We start from the raw sequence: 14,375 nt of genomic DNA, 5'->3' as shown, positions 1-14,375 counted from the left end.
TCTGTTCCAACACTTCAATTCACTGTGCGAAGTGAATGGAGTGTTGCTTCACTTTCTAAATGCTGTCCTTTCAGATTAAAACACTTTCCTTTGAAAGTGCCTTAAGCTACTTGCAAGCATTAAGAAGAAACTCACATGCGTTTCTCTGAAAGAGAAGCAGTCTGTTCCAACACTTCAATTCACTGTGTGAAGTGAATGGAGTGTTGCCTCACTTTCTAAATGCTGTCCTATCAGAGAAAATCACTTTCCTTTGAAAGTGCCTTAAGCTACTTACAAGCATTCAACAGAAACTCACATGCGTTTCTCTGAAAGAGAAGCAGTCTGTTCCAATACTTCAATTCACTCTGCGAAGTGAATGGAGTGTTGCTTCACTTTCTAAATGCTGTCCTTTCAGAGAAAATCACTTTCCTTTGAAAGTGCCTTAAACTGCTTTCAAGCATTCACAAAAAACTCACATGCGTTTCTCTTAAAGAGAAGCAGTCTGTTCCAACACTTCAATTCACTGTGCGAAGTGAATGGAGTGTTGCTTCAGTTTGTAAATGCTGTCCTTTCAGAGAAAATCACTTTCCTTTGAAAGTGCCTTAAGCAACTTACAAGCATTCACAAGAAACTCACATGCGTTTCTCTGAAAGAGAAGCAGTCTGTTCCAACACTTCAATTCACTGTGCGAAGTGAATGGAGTGTTGCTTCACTTTCTAAATGCTGTCCTTTCAGAGAAAATCACTCTCCTTTGAAAGTGCCTTAAGCTACTTACAAGCATTCACCAGAAACTCACATGCGTTTATCTGAAAGAGAAACAGTCTGTTCCAATACTTCAATTCACCTTGCGAAGTGAATGGAGTGTTGCTTCACTTTCTAAATGCTGTCCTTTCAGAGAAAATCACTTTCCTTTGAAAGTGCCTTAAGCTACTTACAAGCATTCAACAGAAACTCACATGCATTTCTCTGAAAGAGAAGCAGTCTGTTCTAACACTTCAATTCACTGTGCGAAGTGAATGGAGTGTTGCTTCACTTTCTAAATGCTGTCCTTTCAGAGAAAATCACTTTCTTTGAAAGTGCCTTAAGCTACTCACAAGCATTCACCAGAATCTCACATGCGTTTCTCTGAAAGAGAAGCAGTCTGTTCCAACACTTCAATTCACTGTGCGAAGTGAATGGAGTGTTGCTTCACTTTCTAAATGCTGTCCTTTCAGAGAAAATCACTTTCCTTTGAAAATGCCTTAAGCTACTTGCAAGCATTAGGAAGAAACTCACATGCGTTTCTCTGAAAGAGAAGCAGTCTGTTCCAACACTTCAATTCACTGTGCGAAGTGAATGGAGTGTTGCTTCACTTTCTAAATGTTGTCCTTTCAGAGAAAATCACTTTCCTTTGAAAGTGCCTTAAGCTACTTACAAGCATTCACCAGAAACTCACATGCGTTTCTCTGAAAGAGAAGCAGTCTGTTCCAACACTTCAATTCACTGTGCGAAGTGAACGGAGTGTTGCTTCACTTTCTAAATGCTGTCCTTTCAGAGAAAATCACTTTCCTTTGAAAGTGCCTTAAGCTACTTGCAAGCATTAGGAAGAAACTCACATGCGTTTCTCTGAAAGAGAAGCAGTCTGTTCCAACACTTCAATTCACTGTGCGAAGGGAATGGAGTGTTGCTTCACTTTCTAAATGCTGTCCTTTCAGAGAAAATCACTTTCCTTTGAAAGTGCCTTAAGCTACTTACAAGCATTCAACAGAAACTCACATGCGTTTCTCTGAAAGAGAACAAGTCTGTTCCAACACTTCAATTCACTGTGCGAAGTGAATGGAGTGTTGCTTTACTTTCTAAATGCTGTCCTTTCAGAGAAAATCACTTTCCTTTGAAAGTGCCTTAAGCTACTTGCAAGCATTAGGAAGAAACTTTCATGCGTTTCTCTGAAACAGAAGCAGTCTGTTCCAACACTTCAATTCACTGTGCGAAGTGAATGGAGTGTTGCTTCACTTTCTAAATGCTGTCCTTTCAGAGAAAATCACTTTTCTTTGAAAGTGCCTTAAACTACTTTCAAGCATTCACAAAAAACTCACATGCGTTTCTCTGAAAGAGAAGCAGTCTGTTCCAACACTTCAATTCACTGTGCGAAGTGAATGGAGTGTTGCTTCACTTTCTAAATGCTGTCCTTTCAGAGAAAATCACTTTCCTTTGAATGTGCCTTAAGCAACTTGCAAGAATTCACAAGAAACTCACATGCGTTTCTCTGAAAGAAAAGCAGTCTGTTCCAACACTTCAATTCACTGTGCGAAGTGGATGGAGTGTTGCTTCACTTTCTAAATGCTGTCCTTTCAGAGAAAATCACTTTCCCTTGAAAGTGCCTTAAGCTACTTGCAAGCATTAGGAAGAAACTCACATGCGTTTCTCTGAAAGAGAAGCAGTCTGTTCCAACACTTCAATTCACTGTGCGAAGTGAATGGAGTGTTGCCTCACTTTCTAAATGCTGTCCTTTCAGAGAAAATCACTTTCCTTTGAAAGAGCCTTAAGCTACTTACAAGCATTCAACAGAAGCTCACATGCGTTTCTCTGAAAGAGAAGCAGTCTGTTCCAACACTTCAATTCACTGTGCGAAGTGAATGGAGTGTTGCTTCACTTTCTAAATGCTGTCCTTTCAGAGAAAATCACTTTCCTTTGAAAGTGCCTTAAGCTACTTACAAGCATTCAACAGAAACTCACATGCGTTTCTCTGAAAGAGAAGCAGTCTGTTCCAACACTTCAATTCACTGTGCGAAGTGAATGGAGTGTTGCTTCACTTTCTAAATGCTGTCCTTTCTGAGAAAATCACTTTCCTTTGAAAGTGCCTTAAGCTACTTGCAAGCATTAGGAAGAAACTTACATGCGTTTCTCTGAAAGAGAAGCAGTCTGTTCCAACACTTCAATTCACTGTGCGAAGTGAATGGAGTGTTGCTTCACTTTCTAAATGCTGTCCTTTCAGAGAAAATCACTTTCCTTTGAAAGTGCCTTAAGCTACTTACAAGCATTCAACAGAAACTCACATGCGTTTCTCTGAAAGAGAAGCAGTCTGTTCCAACACTTCAATTCACTGTGCAAAGTGAATGGAGTGTTGCTTCACTTTCTAAATTATGTCCTTTCAGAGAAAATCACTTTCCTTTGAAAGTGCCTTAAGCAACTTGCAAGCATTCACAAGAAACACTAAGGCGTTTCTATGAAAGAGAAGCACTCTGTTCCAACACTTCAATTCACTTCACGAAGTGAATGGAGTGCTGCTTCACTTTCTAAATGCTGTCCTTTCAGACGAAATCACTTTCCTTTGAAAGTGCCTTAAGCTACTTACAAGCATTCACCAGAAACTCACATGCATTTCTCTGAAAGGGAAGCAGTCTGTTCCAACACTTCAATTCACTGTGCGAAGTGAATGGAGTGTTGCCTCACTTTCTAAATGCTGTCGTTTAAGAGAAAATCACTTTCCTTTGAAAGTGCCTTAAAAATACTTTCAAGCATTCATAAAAAACTCACATGCGTTTCTCTGAAAGAGAAGCAGTCTGTTCCAACACTTCAATTCACTGTGCGAAGTGAATGGAGTGTTGATTCACTTTCTAAATGCTGTCCTTTCAGAGAAAATCACTTTCCTTTGAAAGTGCCTTAAGCTACTTCAAGCATTCACCAGAAACTCACATGCGTTTCTCTGAAAGAGAAGCAGTCTGTTCCAATACTTCAATTCACTCTGCGAAGTGAATGGAGTGTTGCTTCACTTTCTAAATGCCGTCCTTTCAGAGAAAATCACTTTCCTTTGAAAGTGCCTTAAGCTACTTACAAGCATTCAACAGAAACTCACATGCATTTCTCTGAAAGAGAAGCAATCTGTTCCAACACTTCAATTCACTGTGCGAAGTGAATGGAGTGTTGCTTCACTTTCTAAATGCTGTCCTTTCAGAGAAAATCACTTTCTTTGAAAGTGCCTTAAGCTACTTACAAGCATTCACCAGAAACTCACATGCGTTTCTCTGAAAGAGAAGCAGTCTGTTCCAACACTTCAATTCACTGTGCGAAGTGAATGGAGTGTTGCTTCACTTTCTAAATGCTGTCCTTTCAGAGAAAATCACTTTCCTTTGAAAGTGCCTTAAGGTACTTACAAGCATTCAACAGAAACTCACATGCGATTCTCTGAAAGAGAAGCAGTCTGTTCCAACACTTCATTTCACTGTGCGAAGTGAATGGAGTGTCGATTCACTTTCTAAATGCTGTCCTTTCAGAGAAAATCACTTTCCTTTGAAAGTGCCTTAAGCTACTTACAAGTATTCAACAGAAACTCACATGCATTTCTCTGAAAGAGAAGCAATCTGTTCTAACACTTCAATTCTCTGTGCGAAGTGAATGGAGTGTTGCTTCACTTTCTAAATGCTGTCCTTCAGAGAAAATCACTTTCCTTTGAAAGTGCCTTAAGCTACTTGCAAGCATTCACAAGAAACACTAATGCGTTCCTATGAAAGAGAAGCAGTCTGTTCCAACACTTCAATTCACTGTGCGAAGTGAATGGAGTGTTGCTTCACTTTCTAAATCTGTCCTTTCAGAGAAAATCACTTTCCTTTGAAAGTGCCTTAAGCTACTTGCAAGCATTAGGAAGAAACTCAGATGCGTTTCTCTGAAAGAGAAGCAGTCTGTTCCAACACTTCAATTCCCTGCACGAAGGGAACGGAGTGTTACTTCACTTTCTAAATGCTGTCCTTTCAGAGAAAATCACTTTCCTTTGAAAGTGCCTTAAGCTACTTACAAGCATTCACCAGAAACTCACATGCGTTTCTCTGAAAGAGAAGAAGTCTGTTCCAACACTTCAATTCACTGTGCGAAGTGAATGGAGTGTTGCTTCACTTTCTAAATGCTGTCCTTTTAGAGAAAATCACTTTCCTTTGAAAGTGCCTTAAGCTACTTGCAAGCATTAGGAAGAAACTTACATGCGTTTCTCTGAAAGAGAAGCAGTCTGTTCCAACACTTCAATTCACTGTGCGAAGTGAATGGAGTGTTGCTTCACTTTCTAAATGCTGTCCTTTCAGAGAAAATCACTTTTCTTTGAAAGTGCCTTAAACTACTTTCAAGCATTCACAAAAAACTCACATGCGTTTCTCTGAAAGAGAAGCAGTCTGTTCCAACACTTCAATTCACTGTGCGAAGTGAATGGAGTGTTGCTTCACTTTGTAAATGCTGTCCTTTCAGAGAAAATCATTTTCCTTTGAAAGTGCCTTAAGCAACTTGCAAGAATTCACAAGAAACTCACATGCGTTTCTCTGAAAGAGAAGCAGTCTGTTCCAACACTTCAATTCACTGTGAGAAGTGGATGGAGTGTTGCTTCACTTTCTAAATGCTGTCCTTTCAGAGAAAATCACTTTCCCTTGAAAGTGCCTTAAGCTACTTGCAAGCATTAGGAAGAAACTCACATGCGTTTCTCTGAAAGAGAAGCAGTCTGTTCCAACACTTCAATTCACTGTGCGAAGTGAATGGAGTGTTGCCTCACTTTCTAAATGCTGTCCTTTCAGAGAAAATCACTTTCCTTTGAAAGTGCCTTAAACTGCTTTCAAGTATTCATAAAAAACTCGCATGCATTTCTCTAAAAGAGAAGCAATCTGTTCAAACACTTCAATTCTCTGTGCGAAGGGAATGGAGTGTTGCTTCACTTTCTAAATGCTGTCCTTTCAGAGAAAATCACTTTCCTTTGAAAGTGCCTTAAGCTACTTGCAAGCATTTACAAGAAACACTAATGCGTTTCTATGAAAGAGAAGCAGTCTGTTCCAACACTTCAATTCATTGCGCGAAGGGAATGGAGTGTTGCTTTACTTTCTAAATGCTGTCCTTTCAGAGAAAATCACTTTCCTTTGAAAGAGCCTTAAGCTACTTACAAGCATTCAACAGAAACTCACATGCATTTCTCTGAAAGAGAAGCAGTCTGTTCCAACAATTCAATTCACTGCACGAAGGGAATGGAGTGTTGCTTCACTTTCTAAATGCTGTCCTTTCAGAGAAAATCACTTTCCTTTGAAAGTGCCTTAAGCTACATACAAGCATTCACCAGAAACTCACATGCGTTTCTCTGAAAGAGAAGAAGTCTGTTCCAACACTTCAATTCACTGTGCGAAGTGAATGGAGTGTTGCTTCACTTTCTAAATGCTGTCCTTTCAGAGAAAATCAATTTTTTTTGAAAGTGCCTTAAGCTACTTGCAAGCATTTACAAGAAACACTAATGCGTTTCTATGAAAGAGAAGCAGTCTGTTCCAACACTTCAATTCATTGCGCGAAGGGAATGGAGTGTTGCTTTACTTTCTAAATGCTGTCCTTTCAGAGAAAATCACTTTCCTTTGAAAGAGCCTTAAGCTACTTACAAGCATTCAACAGAAACTCACATGCATTTCTCTGAAAGGGAAGCAGTCTGTTCCAACACTTCAATTCACTGCACGAAGGGAATGGAGTGTTGCTTCACTTTCTAAATGCTGTCCTTTCAGAGAAAATCACTTTCCTTTGAAAGTGCCTTAAGCTACTTACAAGCATTCAACAGAAACTCACATGCGTTTCTCTGAAAGAGAAGAAGTCTGTTCCAACACTTCAATTCACTGTGCGAAGTGAATGGAGTGTTGCTTCACTTTCTAAATGCTGTCCTTTCAGAGAAAATCACTTTCCTTTGAAAGTGCCTTAAGCTACTTACAAGCATTCACCAGAAACTCACATGCGTTTCTCTGAAAGAGAAGCAGTCTGTTCCAATACTTCAATTCACTCTGCGAAGTGAATGGAGTGTTGCTTCACTTTCTAAATGCTGTCCTTTCAGAGAAAATCACTTTCCTTTGAAAGTGCCTTAAGCTACTTACAAGCATTCAACAGAAACTCACATGCATTTCTCTGAAAGAGAAGCACTCTGTTCCAACACTTCAATTCACTGTGCGAAGTGAATGGAGTGTTGCTTCACTTTCTAAATGCTGTCCTTTCAGAGAAAATCACTTTCCCTTGAAAGTGCCTTAAGCTACTTACAAGCATTCACCAGAAACTCACATGCGTTTCTCTGAAAGAGAAGCAGTCTGTTCCAACACTTCAATTCACTGTGCGAAGTGAATGGAGTGTTGCTTCACTTTCTAAATGCTGTCCTTTCAGAGAAAATCACTTTCCTTTGAAAGTGCCTTAAGCTACTTACAAGCATTCAACAGAAACTCACATGCATTTCTCTGAAAGAGAAGCAATCTGTTCTAACACTTCAATTCTCTGTGCGAAGTGAATGGAGTGTTGCTTCACTTTCTAAATGCTGTCCTTCAGAGAAAATCACTTTCCTTTGAAAGTGCCTTAAGCTACTTGCAAGCATTCACAAGAAACACTAATGCGTTCCTATGAAAGAGAAGCAGTCTGTTCCAACACTTCAATTCACTGTGCGAAGTGAATGGAGTGTTGCTTCACTTTCTAAATGCTGTCCTTTGAGAGAAAATCACTTTCCTTTGAAAGTGCCTTAAGCTACTTGCAAGCATTAGGAAGAAACTCACATGCGTTTCTCTGAAAGAGAAGCAGTCTGTTCCAACACTTCAATTCACTGCACGAAGGGAATGGAGTGTTGCTTCACTTTCTAAATGCTGTCCTTTCAGAGAAAATCACTTTCCTTTGAAAGTGCCTTAAGCTACTTACAAGCATTCACCAGAAACTCACATGCGTTTCTCTGAAAGAGAAGAAGTCTGTTCCAACACTTCAATTCACTGTGCGAAGTGAATGGAGTGTTGCTTCACTTTCTAAATGCTGTCCTTTCAGAGAAAATCACTTTCCTTTGAAAGTGCCTTAAGCTACTTGCAAGCATTAGGAAGAAACTTACATGCGTTTCTCTGAAAGAGAAGCAGTCTGTTCCAACACTTCAATTCACTGTGCGAAGTGAATGGAGTGTTGATTCACTTTCTAAATGCTGTCCTTTCAGAGAAAATCACTTTCCTTTGAAAGTGCCTTAAGCTACTTACAAGCATTCACCAGAAACTCACATGCGTTTCTCTGAAAGAGAAGCAGTCTGTTCCAATACTTCAATTCACTCTGCGAAGTGAATGGAGTGTTGCTTCACTTTCTAAATGCTGTCCTTTCAGAGAAAATCACTTTCGTTTGAAAGTGCCTTAAGCTACTTACAAGCATTTACAAGAAACACTAATGCGTTTCTATGAAAGAGAAGCAGTGTGTTCCAACACTTCAATTCACTGTGCGAAGTGAATGGAGTGTTGCTTCACTTTCTAAATGCTGTCCTTTCAGAGAAAATCACTTTCCTTTGAAAGTGCCTTAAGCTACTTGCAAGCATTAGGAAGAAACTCACATGCATTTCTCGGAAAGAGAAGCAGTCTGTTCCAACACTTCAATTCACTGAGTGAAGTGAATGGAGTGTTGCCTCACTTTCTAAATACTGTCCTTTCAGAGAAAATCACTTTCCTTTGAAAGTGCCTTAAGCTACTTACAAGCATTCAACAGAAACTCACATGCATTTCTCTGAAAGAGAAGCAGTCTGTTCCAATACTTCAATTCACTCTGCGAAGTGAATGGAGTGTTGTTTCGCTTTCTAAATGCTGTCCTTTCAGAGAAAATCAATTTCCTTTGAAAGTGCCTTAAGCTACTTACAAGCATTCAACAGAAACTCACATGCATTTCTCTGAAAGAGAAGCAGTCTGTTCCAACACTTCAATTCACTGTGCGAAGTGAATGGAGTGTTGCTTCACTTTCTAAATGCTGTCCTTTCAGAGAAAATCACTTTCCTTTCAAAGTGATTTAAGCTACTCACAAGCATTCACCAGAAACTCACATGCGTTTCTCTGAAAGAGAAGCAGTCTGTTCCAACACTTCAATTCACTGTGCGAAGTGAATGAAGTGTTGCTTCACTTTCTAAATGCTGTCCTTTCAGAGAAAATCACTTTCCTTTGAAAGTGCCTTAAGCTACTTGCAAGCATTAGGAAGAAACTCACATGCGTTTCTCTGAAAGAGAAGCAGTCTGTTCCAACACTTCAATTCACTGTGCGAAGTGAATGGAGTGTTGCTTCACTTTCTAAATGCTGTCCTTTCAGATTAAAACACTTTCCTTTGAAAGTGCCTTAAGCTACTTGCAAGCATTAGGAAGAAACTCACATGCGTTTCTCTGAAAGAGAAGCAGTCTGTTCCAACACTTCAATTCACTGTGTGAAGTGAATGGAGTGTTGCCTCACTTTCTAAATGCTGTCCTATCAGAGAAAATCACTTTCCTTTGAAAGTGCCTTAAGCTACTTACAAGCATTCAACAGAAACACACATGCGTTTCTCTGAAAGAGAAGCAGTCTGTTCCAATACTTCAATTCACTCTGCGAAGTGAATGGAGTGTTGCTTCACTTTCTAAATGCTGTCCTTTCAGAGAAAATCACTTTCCCTTGAAAGTGCCTTAAGCTACTTGCAAGCATTAGGAAGAAACTCACATGCGTTTCTCTGAAAGAGACGCAGTCTGTTCCAACACTTCAATTCACTGTGCGAAGTGAATGGAGTGTTGCTTCACTTTCTAAATGCTGTCCTTTCAGAGAAAATCACTTTCCTTTGAAAGTGCCTTAAGCTACTTACAAGCATTCACCAGAAACTCACATGCGTTTCTCTGAAAGAGAAGCAGTCTGTTCCAACACTTCAATTCACTGTGCGAAGGGAATGGAGTGTTGTTTCACTTTCTAAATGCTGTCCTTTCAGAGAAAATCACTTTCCCTTGAAAGTGCCTTGGCTACTTGCAAGCATTAGGAAGAAACTCACATGCGTTTCTCTGAAAGAGAAGCAGTCTGTTCCAACACTTCAATTCACTGCACGAAGGGAATGGAGTGTGGCTTCACTTTCTAAATGCTGTCCTTTCAGAGAAAATCACTTTCCTTTGAAAGTGCCTTAAGCTAATTACAAGCATTCACCAGAAACTCACATGCGTTTCTCTGAAAGAGAAGCAGTCTGTTCCAACACTTCAATTCACTGTGCAAAGTGAATGGAGTGTTGCTTCACTTTCTAAATGCTGTCCTTTCAGAGAAAATCACTTTCCTTTGAAAGTGCCTTAAACTGCTTTCAAGCATTCACAAAAAACTCACATGCGTTTCTCTTAAAGAGAAGCAGTCTGTTCCAACACTTCAATTCACTGTGCGAAGTGAATGGAGTGTTGCTTCAGTTTGTAAATGCTGTCCTTTCAGAGAAAATCACTTTCCTTTGAAAGTGCCTTAAGCAACTTACAAGCATTCACAAGAAACTCACATGCGTTTCTCTGAAAGAGAAGCAGTCTGTTCCAACACTTCAATTCACTGTGCGAAGTGAATGGAGTGTTGCTTCACTTTCTAAATGCTGTCCTTTCAGAGAAAATCACTTTCCCTTGAAAGTGCCTTAAGCTACTTACAAGCATTCACCAGAAACTCACATGCGTTTCTCTGAAAGAGAAGCAGTCTGTTCCAACACTTCAATTCACTGTGCGAAGTGAATGGAGTGTTGCTTCACTTTCTAAATGCTGTCCTTTCAGAGAAAATCACTTTCCTTAGAAAGTGCCTTAAGCTACTTACAAGCATTCAACAGAAACTCACATGCATTTCTCTGAAAGAGAAGCAATCTGTTCTAACACTTCAATTCTCTGTGCGAAGTGAATGGAGTGTTGCTTCACTTTCTAAATGCTGTCCTTCAGAGAAAATCACTTTCCTTTGAAAGTGCCTTAAGCTACTTGCAAGCATTCACAAGAAACACAAATGTGTTCCTATGAAAGAGAAGCAGTCTGTTCCAACACTTCAATTCAATGTGCGAAGTGAATGGAGTGTTGCTTCACTTTCTAAATGCTGTCCTTTCAGAGAAAATCACTTTCCTTTGAAAGTGCCTTAAGCTACTTGCAAGCATTAGGAAGAAACTTACATGCGTTTCTCTGAAAGAGAAGCAGTCTGTTCCAACACTTCAATTCACTGTGCGAAGTGAATGGAGTGTTGATTCACTTTCTAAATGCTGTCCTTTCAGAGAAAATCACTTTCCTTTGAAAGTGCCTTAAGCTACTTACAAGCATTCACCAGAAACTCACATGCGTTTCTCTGAAAGAGAAGCAGTCTGTTCCAATACTTCAATTCACTCTGCGAAGTGAATGGAGTGTTGCTTCACTTTCTAAATGCTGTCCTTTCAGAGAAAATCACTTTCGTTTGAAAGTGCCTTAAGCTACTTACAAGCATTTACAAGAAACACTAATGCGTTTCTATGAAAGAGAAGCAGTGTGTTCCAACACTTCAATTCACTGTGCGAAGTGAATGGAGTGTTGCTTCACTTTCTAAATGCTGTCCTTTCAGAGAAAATCACTTTCCTTTGAAAGTGCCTTAAGCTACTTGCAAGCATTAGGAAGAAACTCACATGCATTTCTCGGAAAGAGAAGCAGTCTGTTCCAACACTTCAATTCACTGAGTGAAGTGAATGGAGTGTTGCCTCACTTTCTAAATACTGTCCTTTCAGAGAAAATCACTTTCCTTTGAAAGTGCCTTAAGCTACTTACAAGCATTCAACAGAAACTCACATGCATTTCTCTGAAAGAGAAGCAGTCTGTTCCAATACTTCAATTCACTCTGCGAAGTGAATGGAGTGTTGTTTCGCTTTCTAAATGCTGTCCTTTCAGAGAAAATCAATTTCCTTTGAAAGTGCCTTAAGCTACTTACAAGCATTCAACAGAAACTCACATGCATTTCTCTGAAAGAGAAGCAGTCTGTTCCAACACTTCAATTCACTGTGCGAAGTGAATGGAGTGTTGCTTCACTTTCTAAATGCTGTCCTTTCAGAGAAAATCACTTTCCTTTGAAAGTGATTTAAGCTACTCACAAGCATTCACCAGAAACTCACATGCGTTTCTCTGAAAGAGAAGCAGTCTGTTCCAACACTTCAATTCACTGTGCGAAGTGAATGGAGTGTTGCTTCACTTTCTAAATGCTGTCCTTTCAGAGAAAATCACTTTCCTTTGAAAGTGCCTTAAGCTACTTGCAAGCATTAGGAAGAAACTCACATGCGTTTCTCTGAAAGAGAAGCAGTCTGTTCCAACACTTCAATTCACTGTGCGAAGTGAATGGAGTGTTGCTTCACTTTCTAAATGCTGTCCTTTCAGATTAAAACACTTTCCTTTGAAAGTGCCTTAAGCTACTTGCAAGCATTAGGAAGAAACTCACATGCGTTTCTCTGAAAGAGAAGCAGTCTGTTCCAACACTTCAATTCACTGTGTGAAGTGAATGGAGTGTTGCCTCACTTTCTAAATGCTGTCCTATCAGAGAAAATCACTTTCCTTTGAAAGTGCCTTAAGCTACTTACAAGCATTCAACAGAAACTCACATGCGTTTCTCTGAAAGAGAAGCAGTCTGTTCCAATACTTCAATTCACTCTGCGAAGTGAATGGAGTGTTGCTTCACTTTCTAAATGCTGTCCTTTCAGAGAAAATCACTTTCCCTTGAAAGTGCCTTAAGCTACTTGCAAGCATTAGGAAGAAACTCACATGCGTTTCTCTGAAAGAGACGCAGTCTGTTCCAACACTTCAATTCACTGTGCGAAGTGAATGGAGTGTTGCTTCACTTTCTAAATGCTGTCCTTTCAGAGAAAATCACTTTCCTTTGAAAGTGCCTTAAGCTACTTACAAGCATTCACCAGAAACTCACATGCGTTTCTCTGAAAGAGAAGCAGTCTGTTCCAACACTTCAATTCACTGTGCGAAGGGAATGGAGTGTTGCTTCACTTTCTAAATGCTGTCCTTTCAGAGAAAATCACTTTCCCTTGAAAGTGCCTTGGCTACTTGCAAGCATTAGGAAGAAACTCACATGCGTTTCTCTGAAAGAGAAGCAGTCTGTTCCAACACTTCAATTCACTGCACGAAGGGAATGGAGTGTGGCTTCACTTTCTAAATGCTGTCCTTTCAGAGAAAATCACTTTCCTTTGAAAGTGCCTTAAGCTAATTACAAGCATTCACCAGAAACTCACATGCGTTTCTCTGAAAGAGAAGCAGTCTGTTCCAACACTTCAATTCACTGTGCAAAGTGAATGGAGTGTTGCTTCACTTTCTAAATGCTGTCCTTTCAGAGAAAATCACTTTCCTTTGAAAGTGCCTTAAACTGCTTTCAAGCATTCACAAAAAACACACATGCGTTTCTCTTAAAGAGAAGCAGTCTGTTCCAACACTTCAATTCACTGTGCGAAGTGAATGGAGTGTTGCTTCAGTTTGTAAATGCTGTCCTTTCAGAGAAAATCACTTTCCTTTGAAAGTGCCTTAAGCAACTTACAAGCATTCACAAGAAACTCACATGCGTTTCTCTGAAAGAGAAGCAGTCTGTTCCAACACTTCAATTCACTGTGCGAAGTGAATGGAGTGTTGCTTCACTTTCTAAATGCTGTCCTTTCAGAGAAAATCACTCTCCTTTGAAAGTGCCTTAAGCTACTTACAAGCATTCACCAGAAACTCACATGCGTTTATCTGAAAGAGAAACAGTCTGTTCCAATACTTCAATTCACCTTGCGAAGTGAATGGAGTGTTGCTTCACTTTCTAAATGCTGTCCTTTCAGAGAAAATCACTTTCCTTTGAAAGTGCCTTAAGCTACTTACAAGCATTCAACAGAAACTCACATGCATTTCTCTGAAAGAGAAGCAGTCTGTTCTAACACTTCAATTCACTGTGCGAAGTGAATGGAGTGTTGCTTCACTTTCTAAATGCTGTCCTTTCAGAGAAAATCACTATCTTTGAAAGTGCCTTAAGCTACTCACAAGCATTCACCAGAATCTCACATGCGTTTCTCTGAAAGAGAAGCAGTCTGTTCCAACACTTCAATTCACTGTGCGAAGTGAAGGGAGTGTTGCTTCACTTTCTAAATGCTGTCCTTTCAGAGAAAATCACTTTCCTTTGAAAATGCCTTAAGCTACTTGCAAGCATTAGGAAGAAACTCACATGCGTTTCTCTGAAAGAGAAGCAGTCTGTTCCAACACTTCAATTCACTGTGCGAAGTGAATGGAGTGTTGCTTCACTTTCTAAATGCTGTCCTTTCAGAGAAAATCACTTTCCTTTGAAAGTGCCTTAAGCTACTTACAAGCATTCACCAGAAACTCACATGCGTTTCTCTGAAAGAGAAGCAGTCTGTTCCAACACTTCAATTCACTGTGCGAAGTGAACGGAGTGTTGCTTCACTTTCTAAATGCTGTCCTTTCAGAGAAAATCACTTTCCTTTGAAAGTGCCTTAAGCTACTTGCAAGCATTAGGAAGAAACTCACATGCGTTTCTCTGAAAGAGAAGCAGTCTGTTCCAACACTTCAATTCACTGTGCGAAGGGAATGGAGTGTTGCTTCACTTTCTAAATGCTGTCCTTTCAGAGAAAATCACTTTCCTTTGAAAGTGCCTTAAGCTACTTACAAGCATTCAACAGAAACTCACATGCGTTTC

The sequence above is a fragment of the Myodes glareolus genome, chromosome 7 (assembly GCF_982192425.1).
Source record: "Myodes glareolus chromosome 7, mMyoGla1.1, whole genome shotgun sequence".
Taxonomy (NCBI): Eukaryota; Metazoa; Chordata; class Mammalia; order Rodentia; family Cricetidae; genus Myodes; species Myodes glareolus.
Note: the sequence above shows the minus strand (reverse complement) of the source record.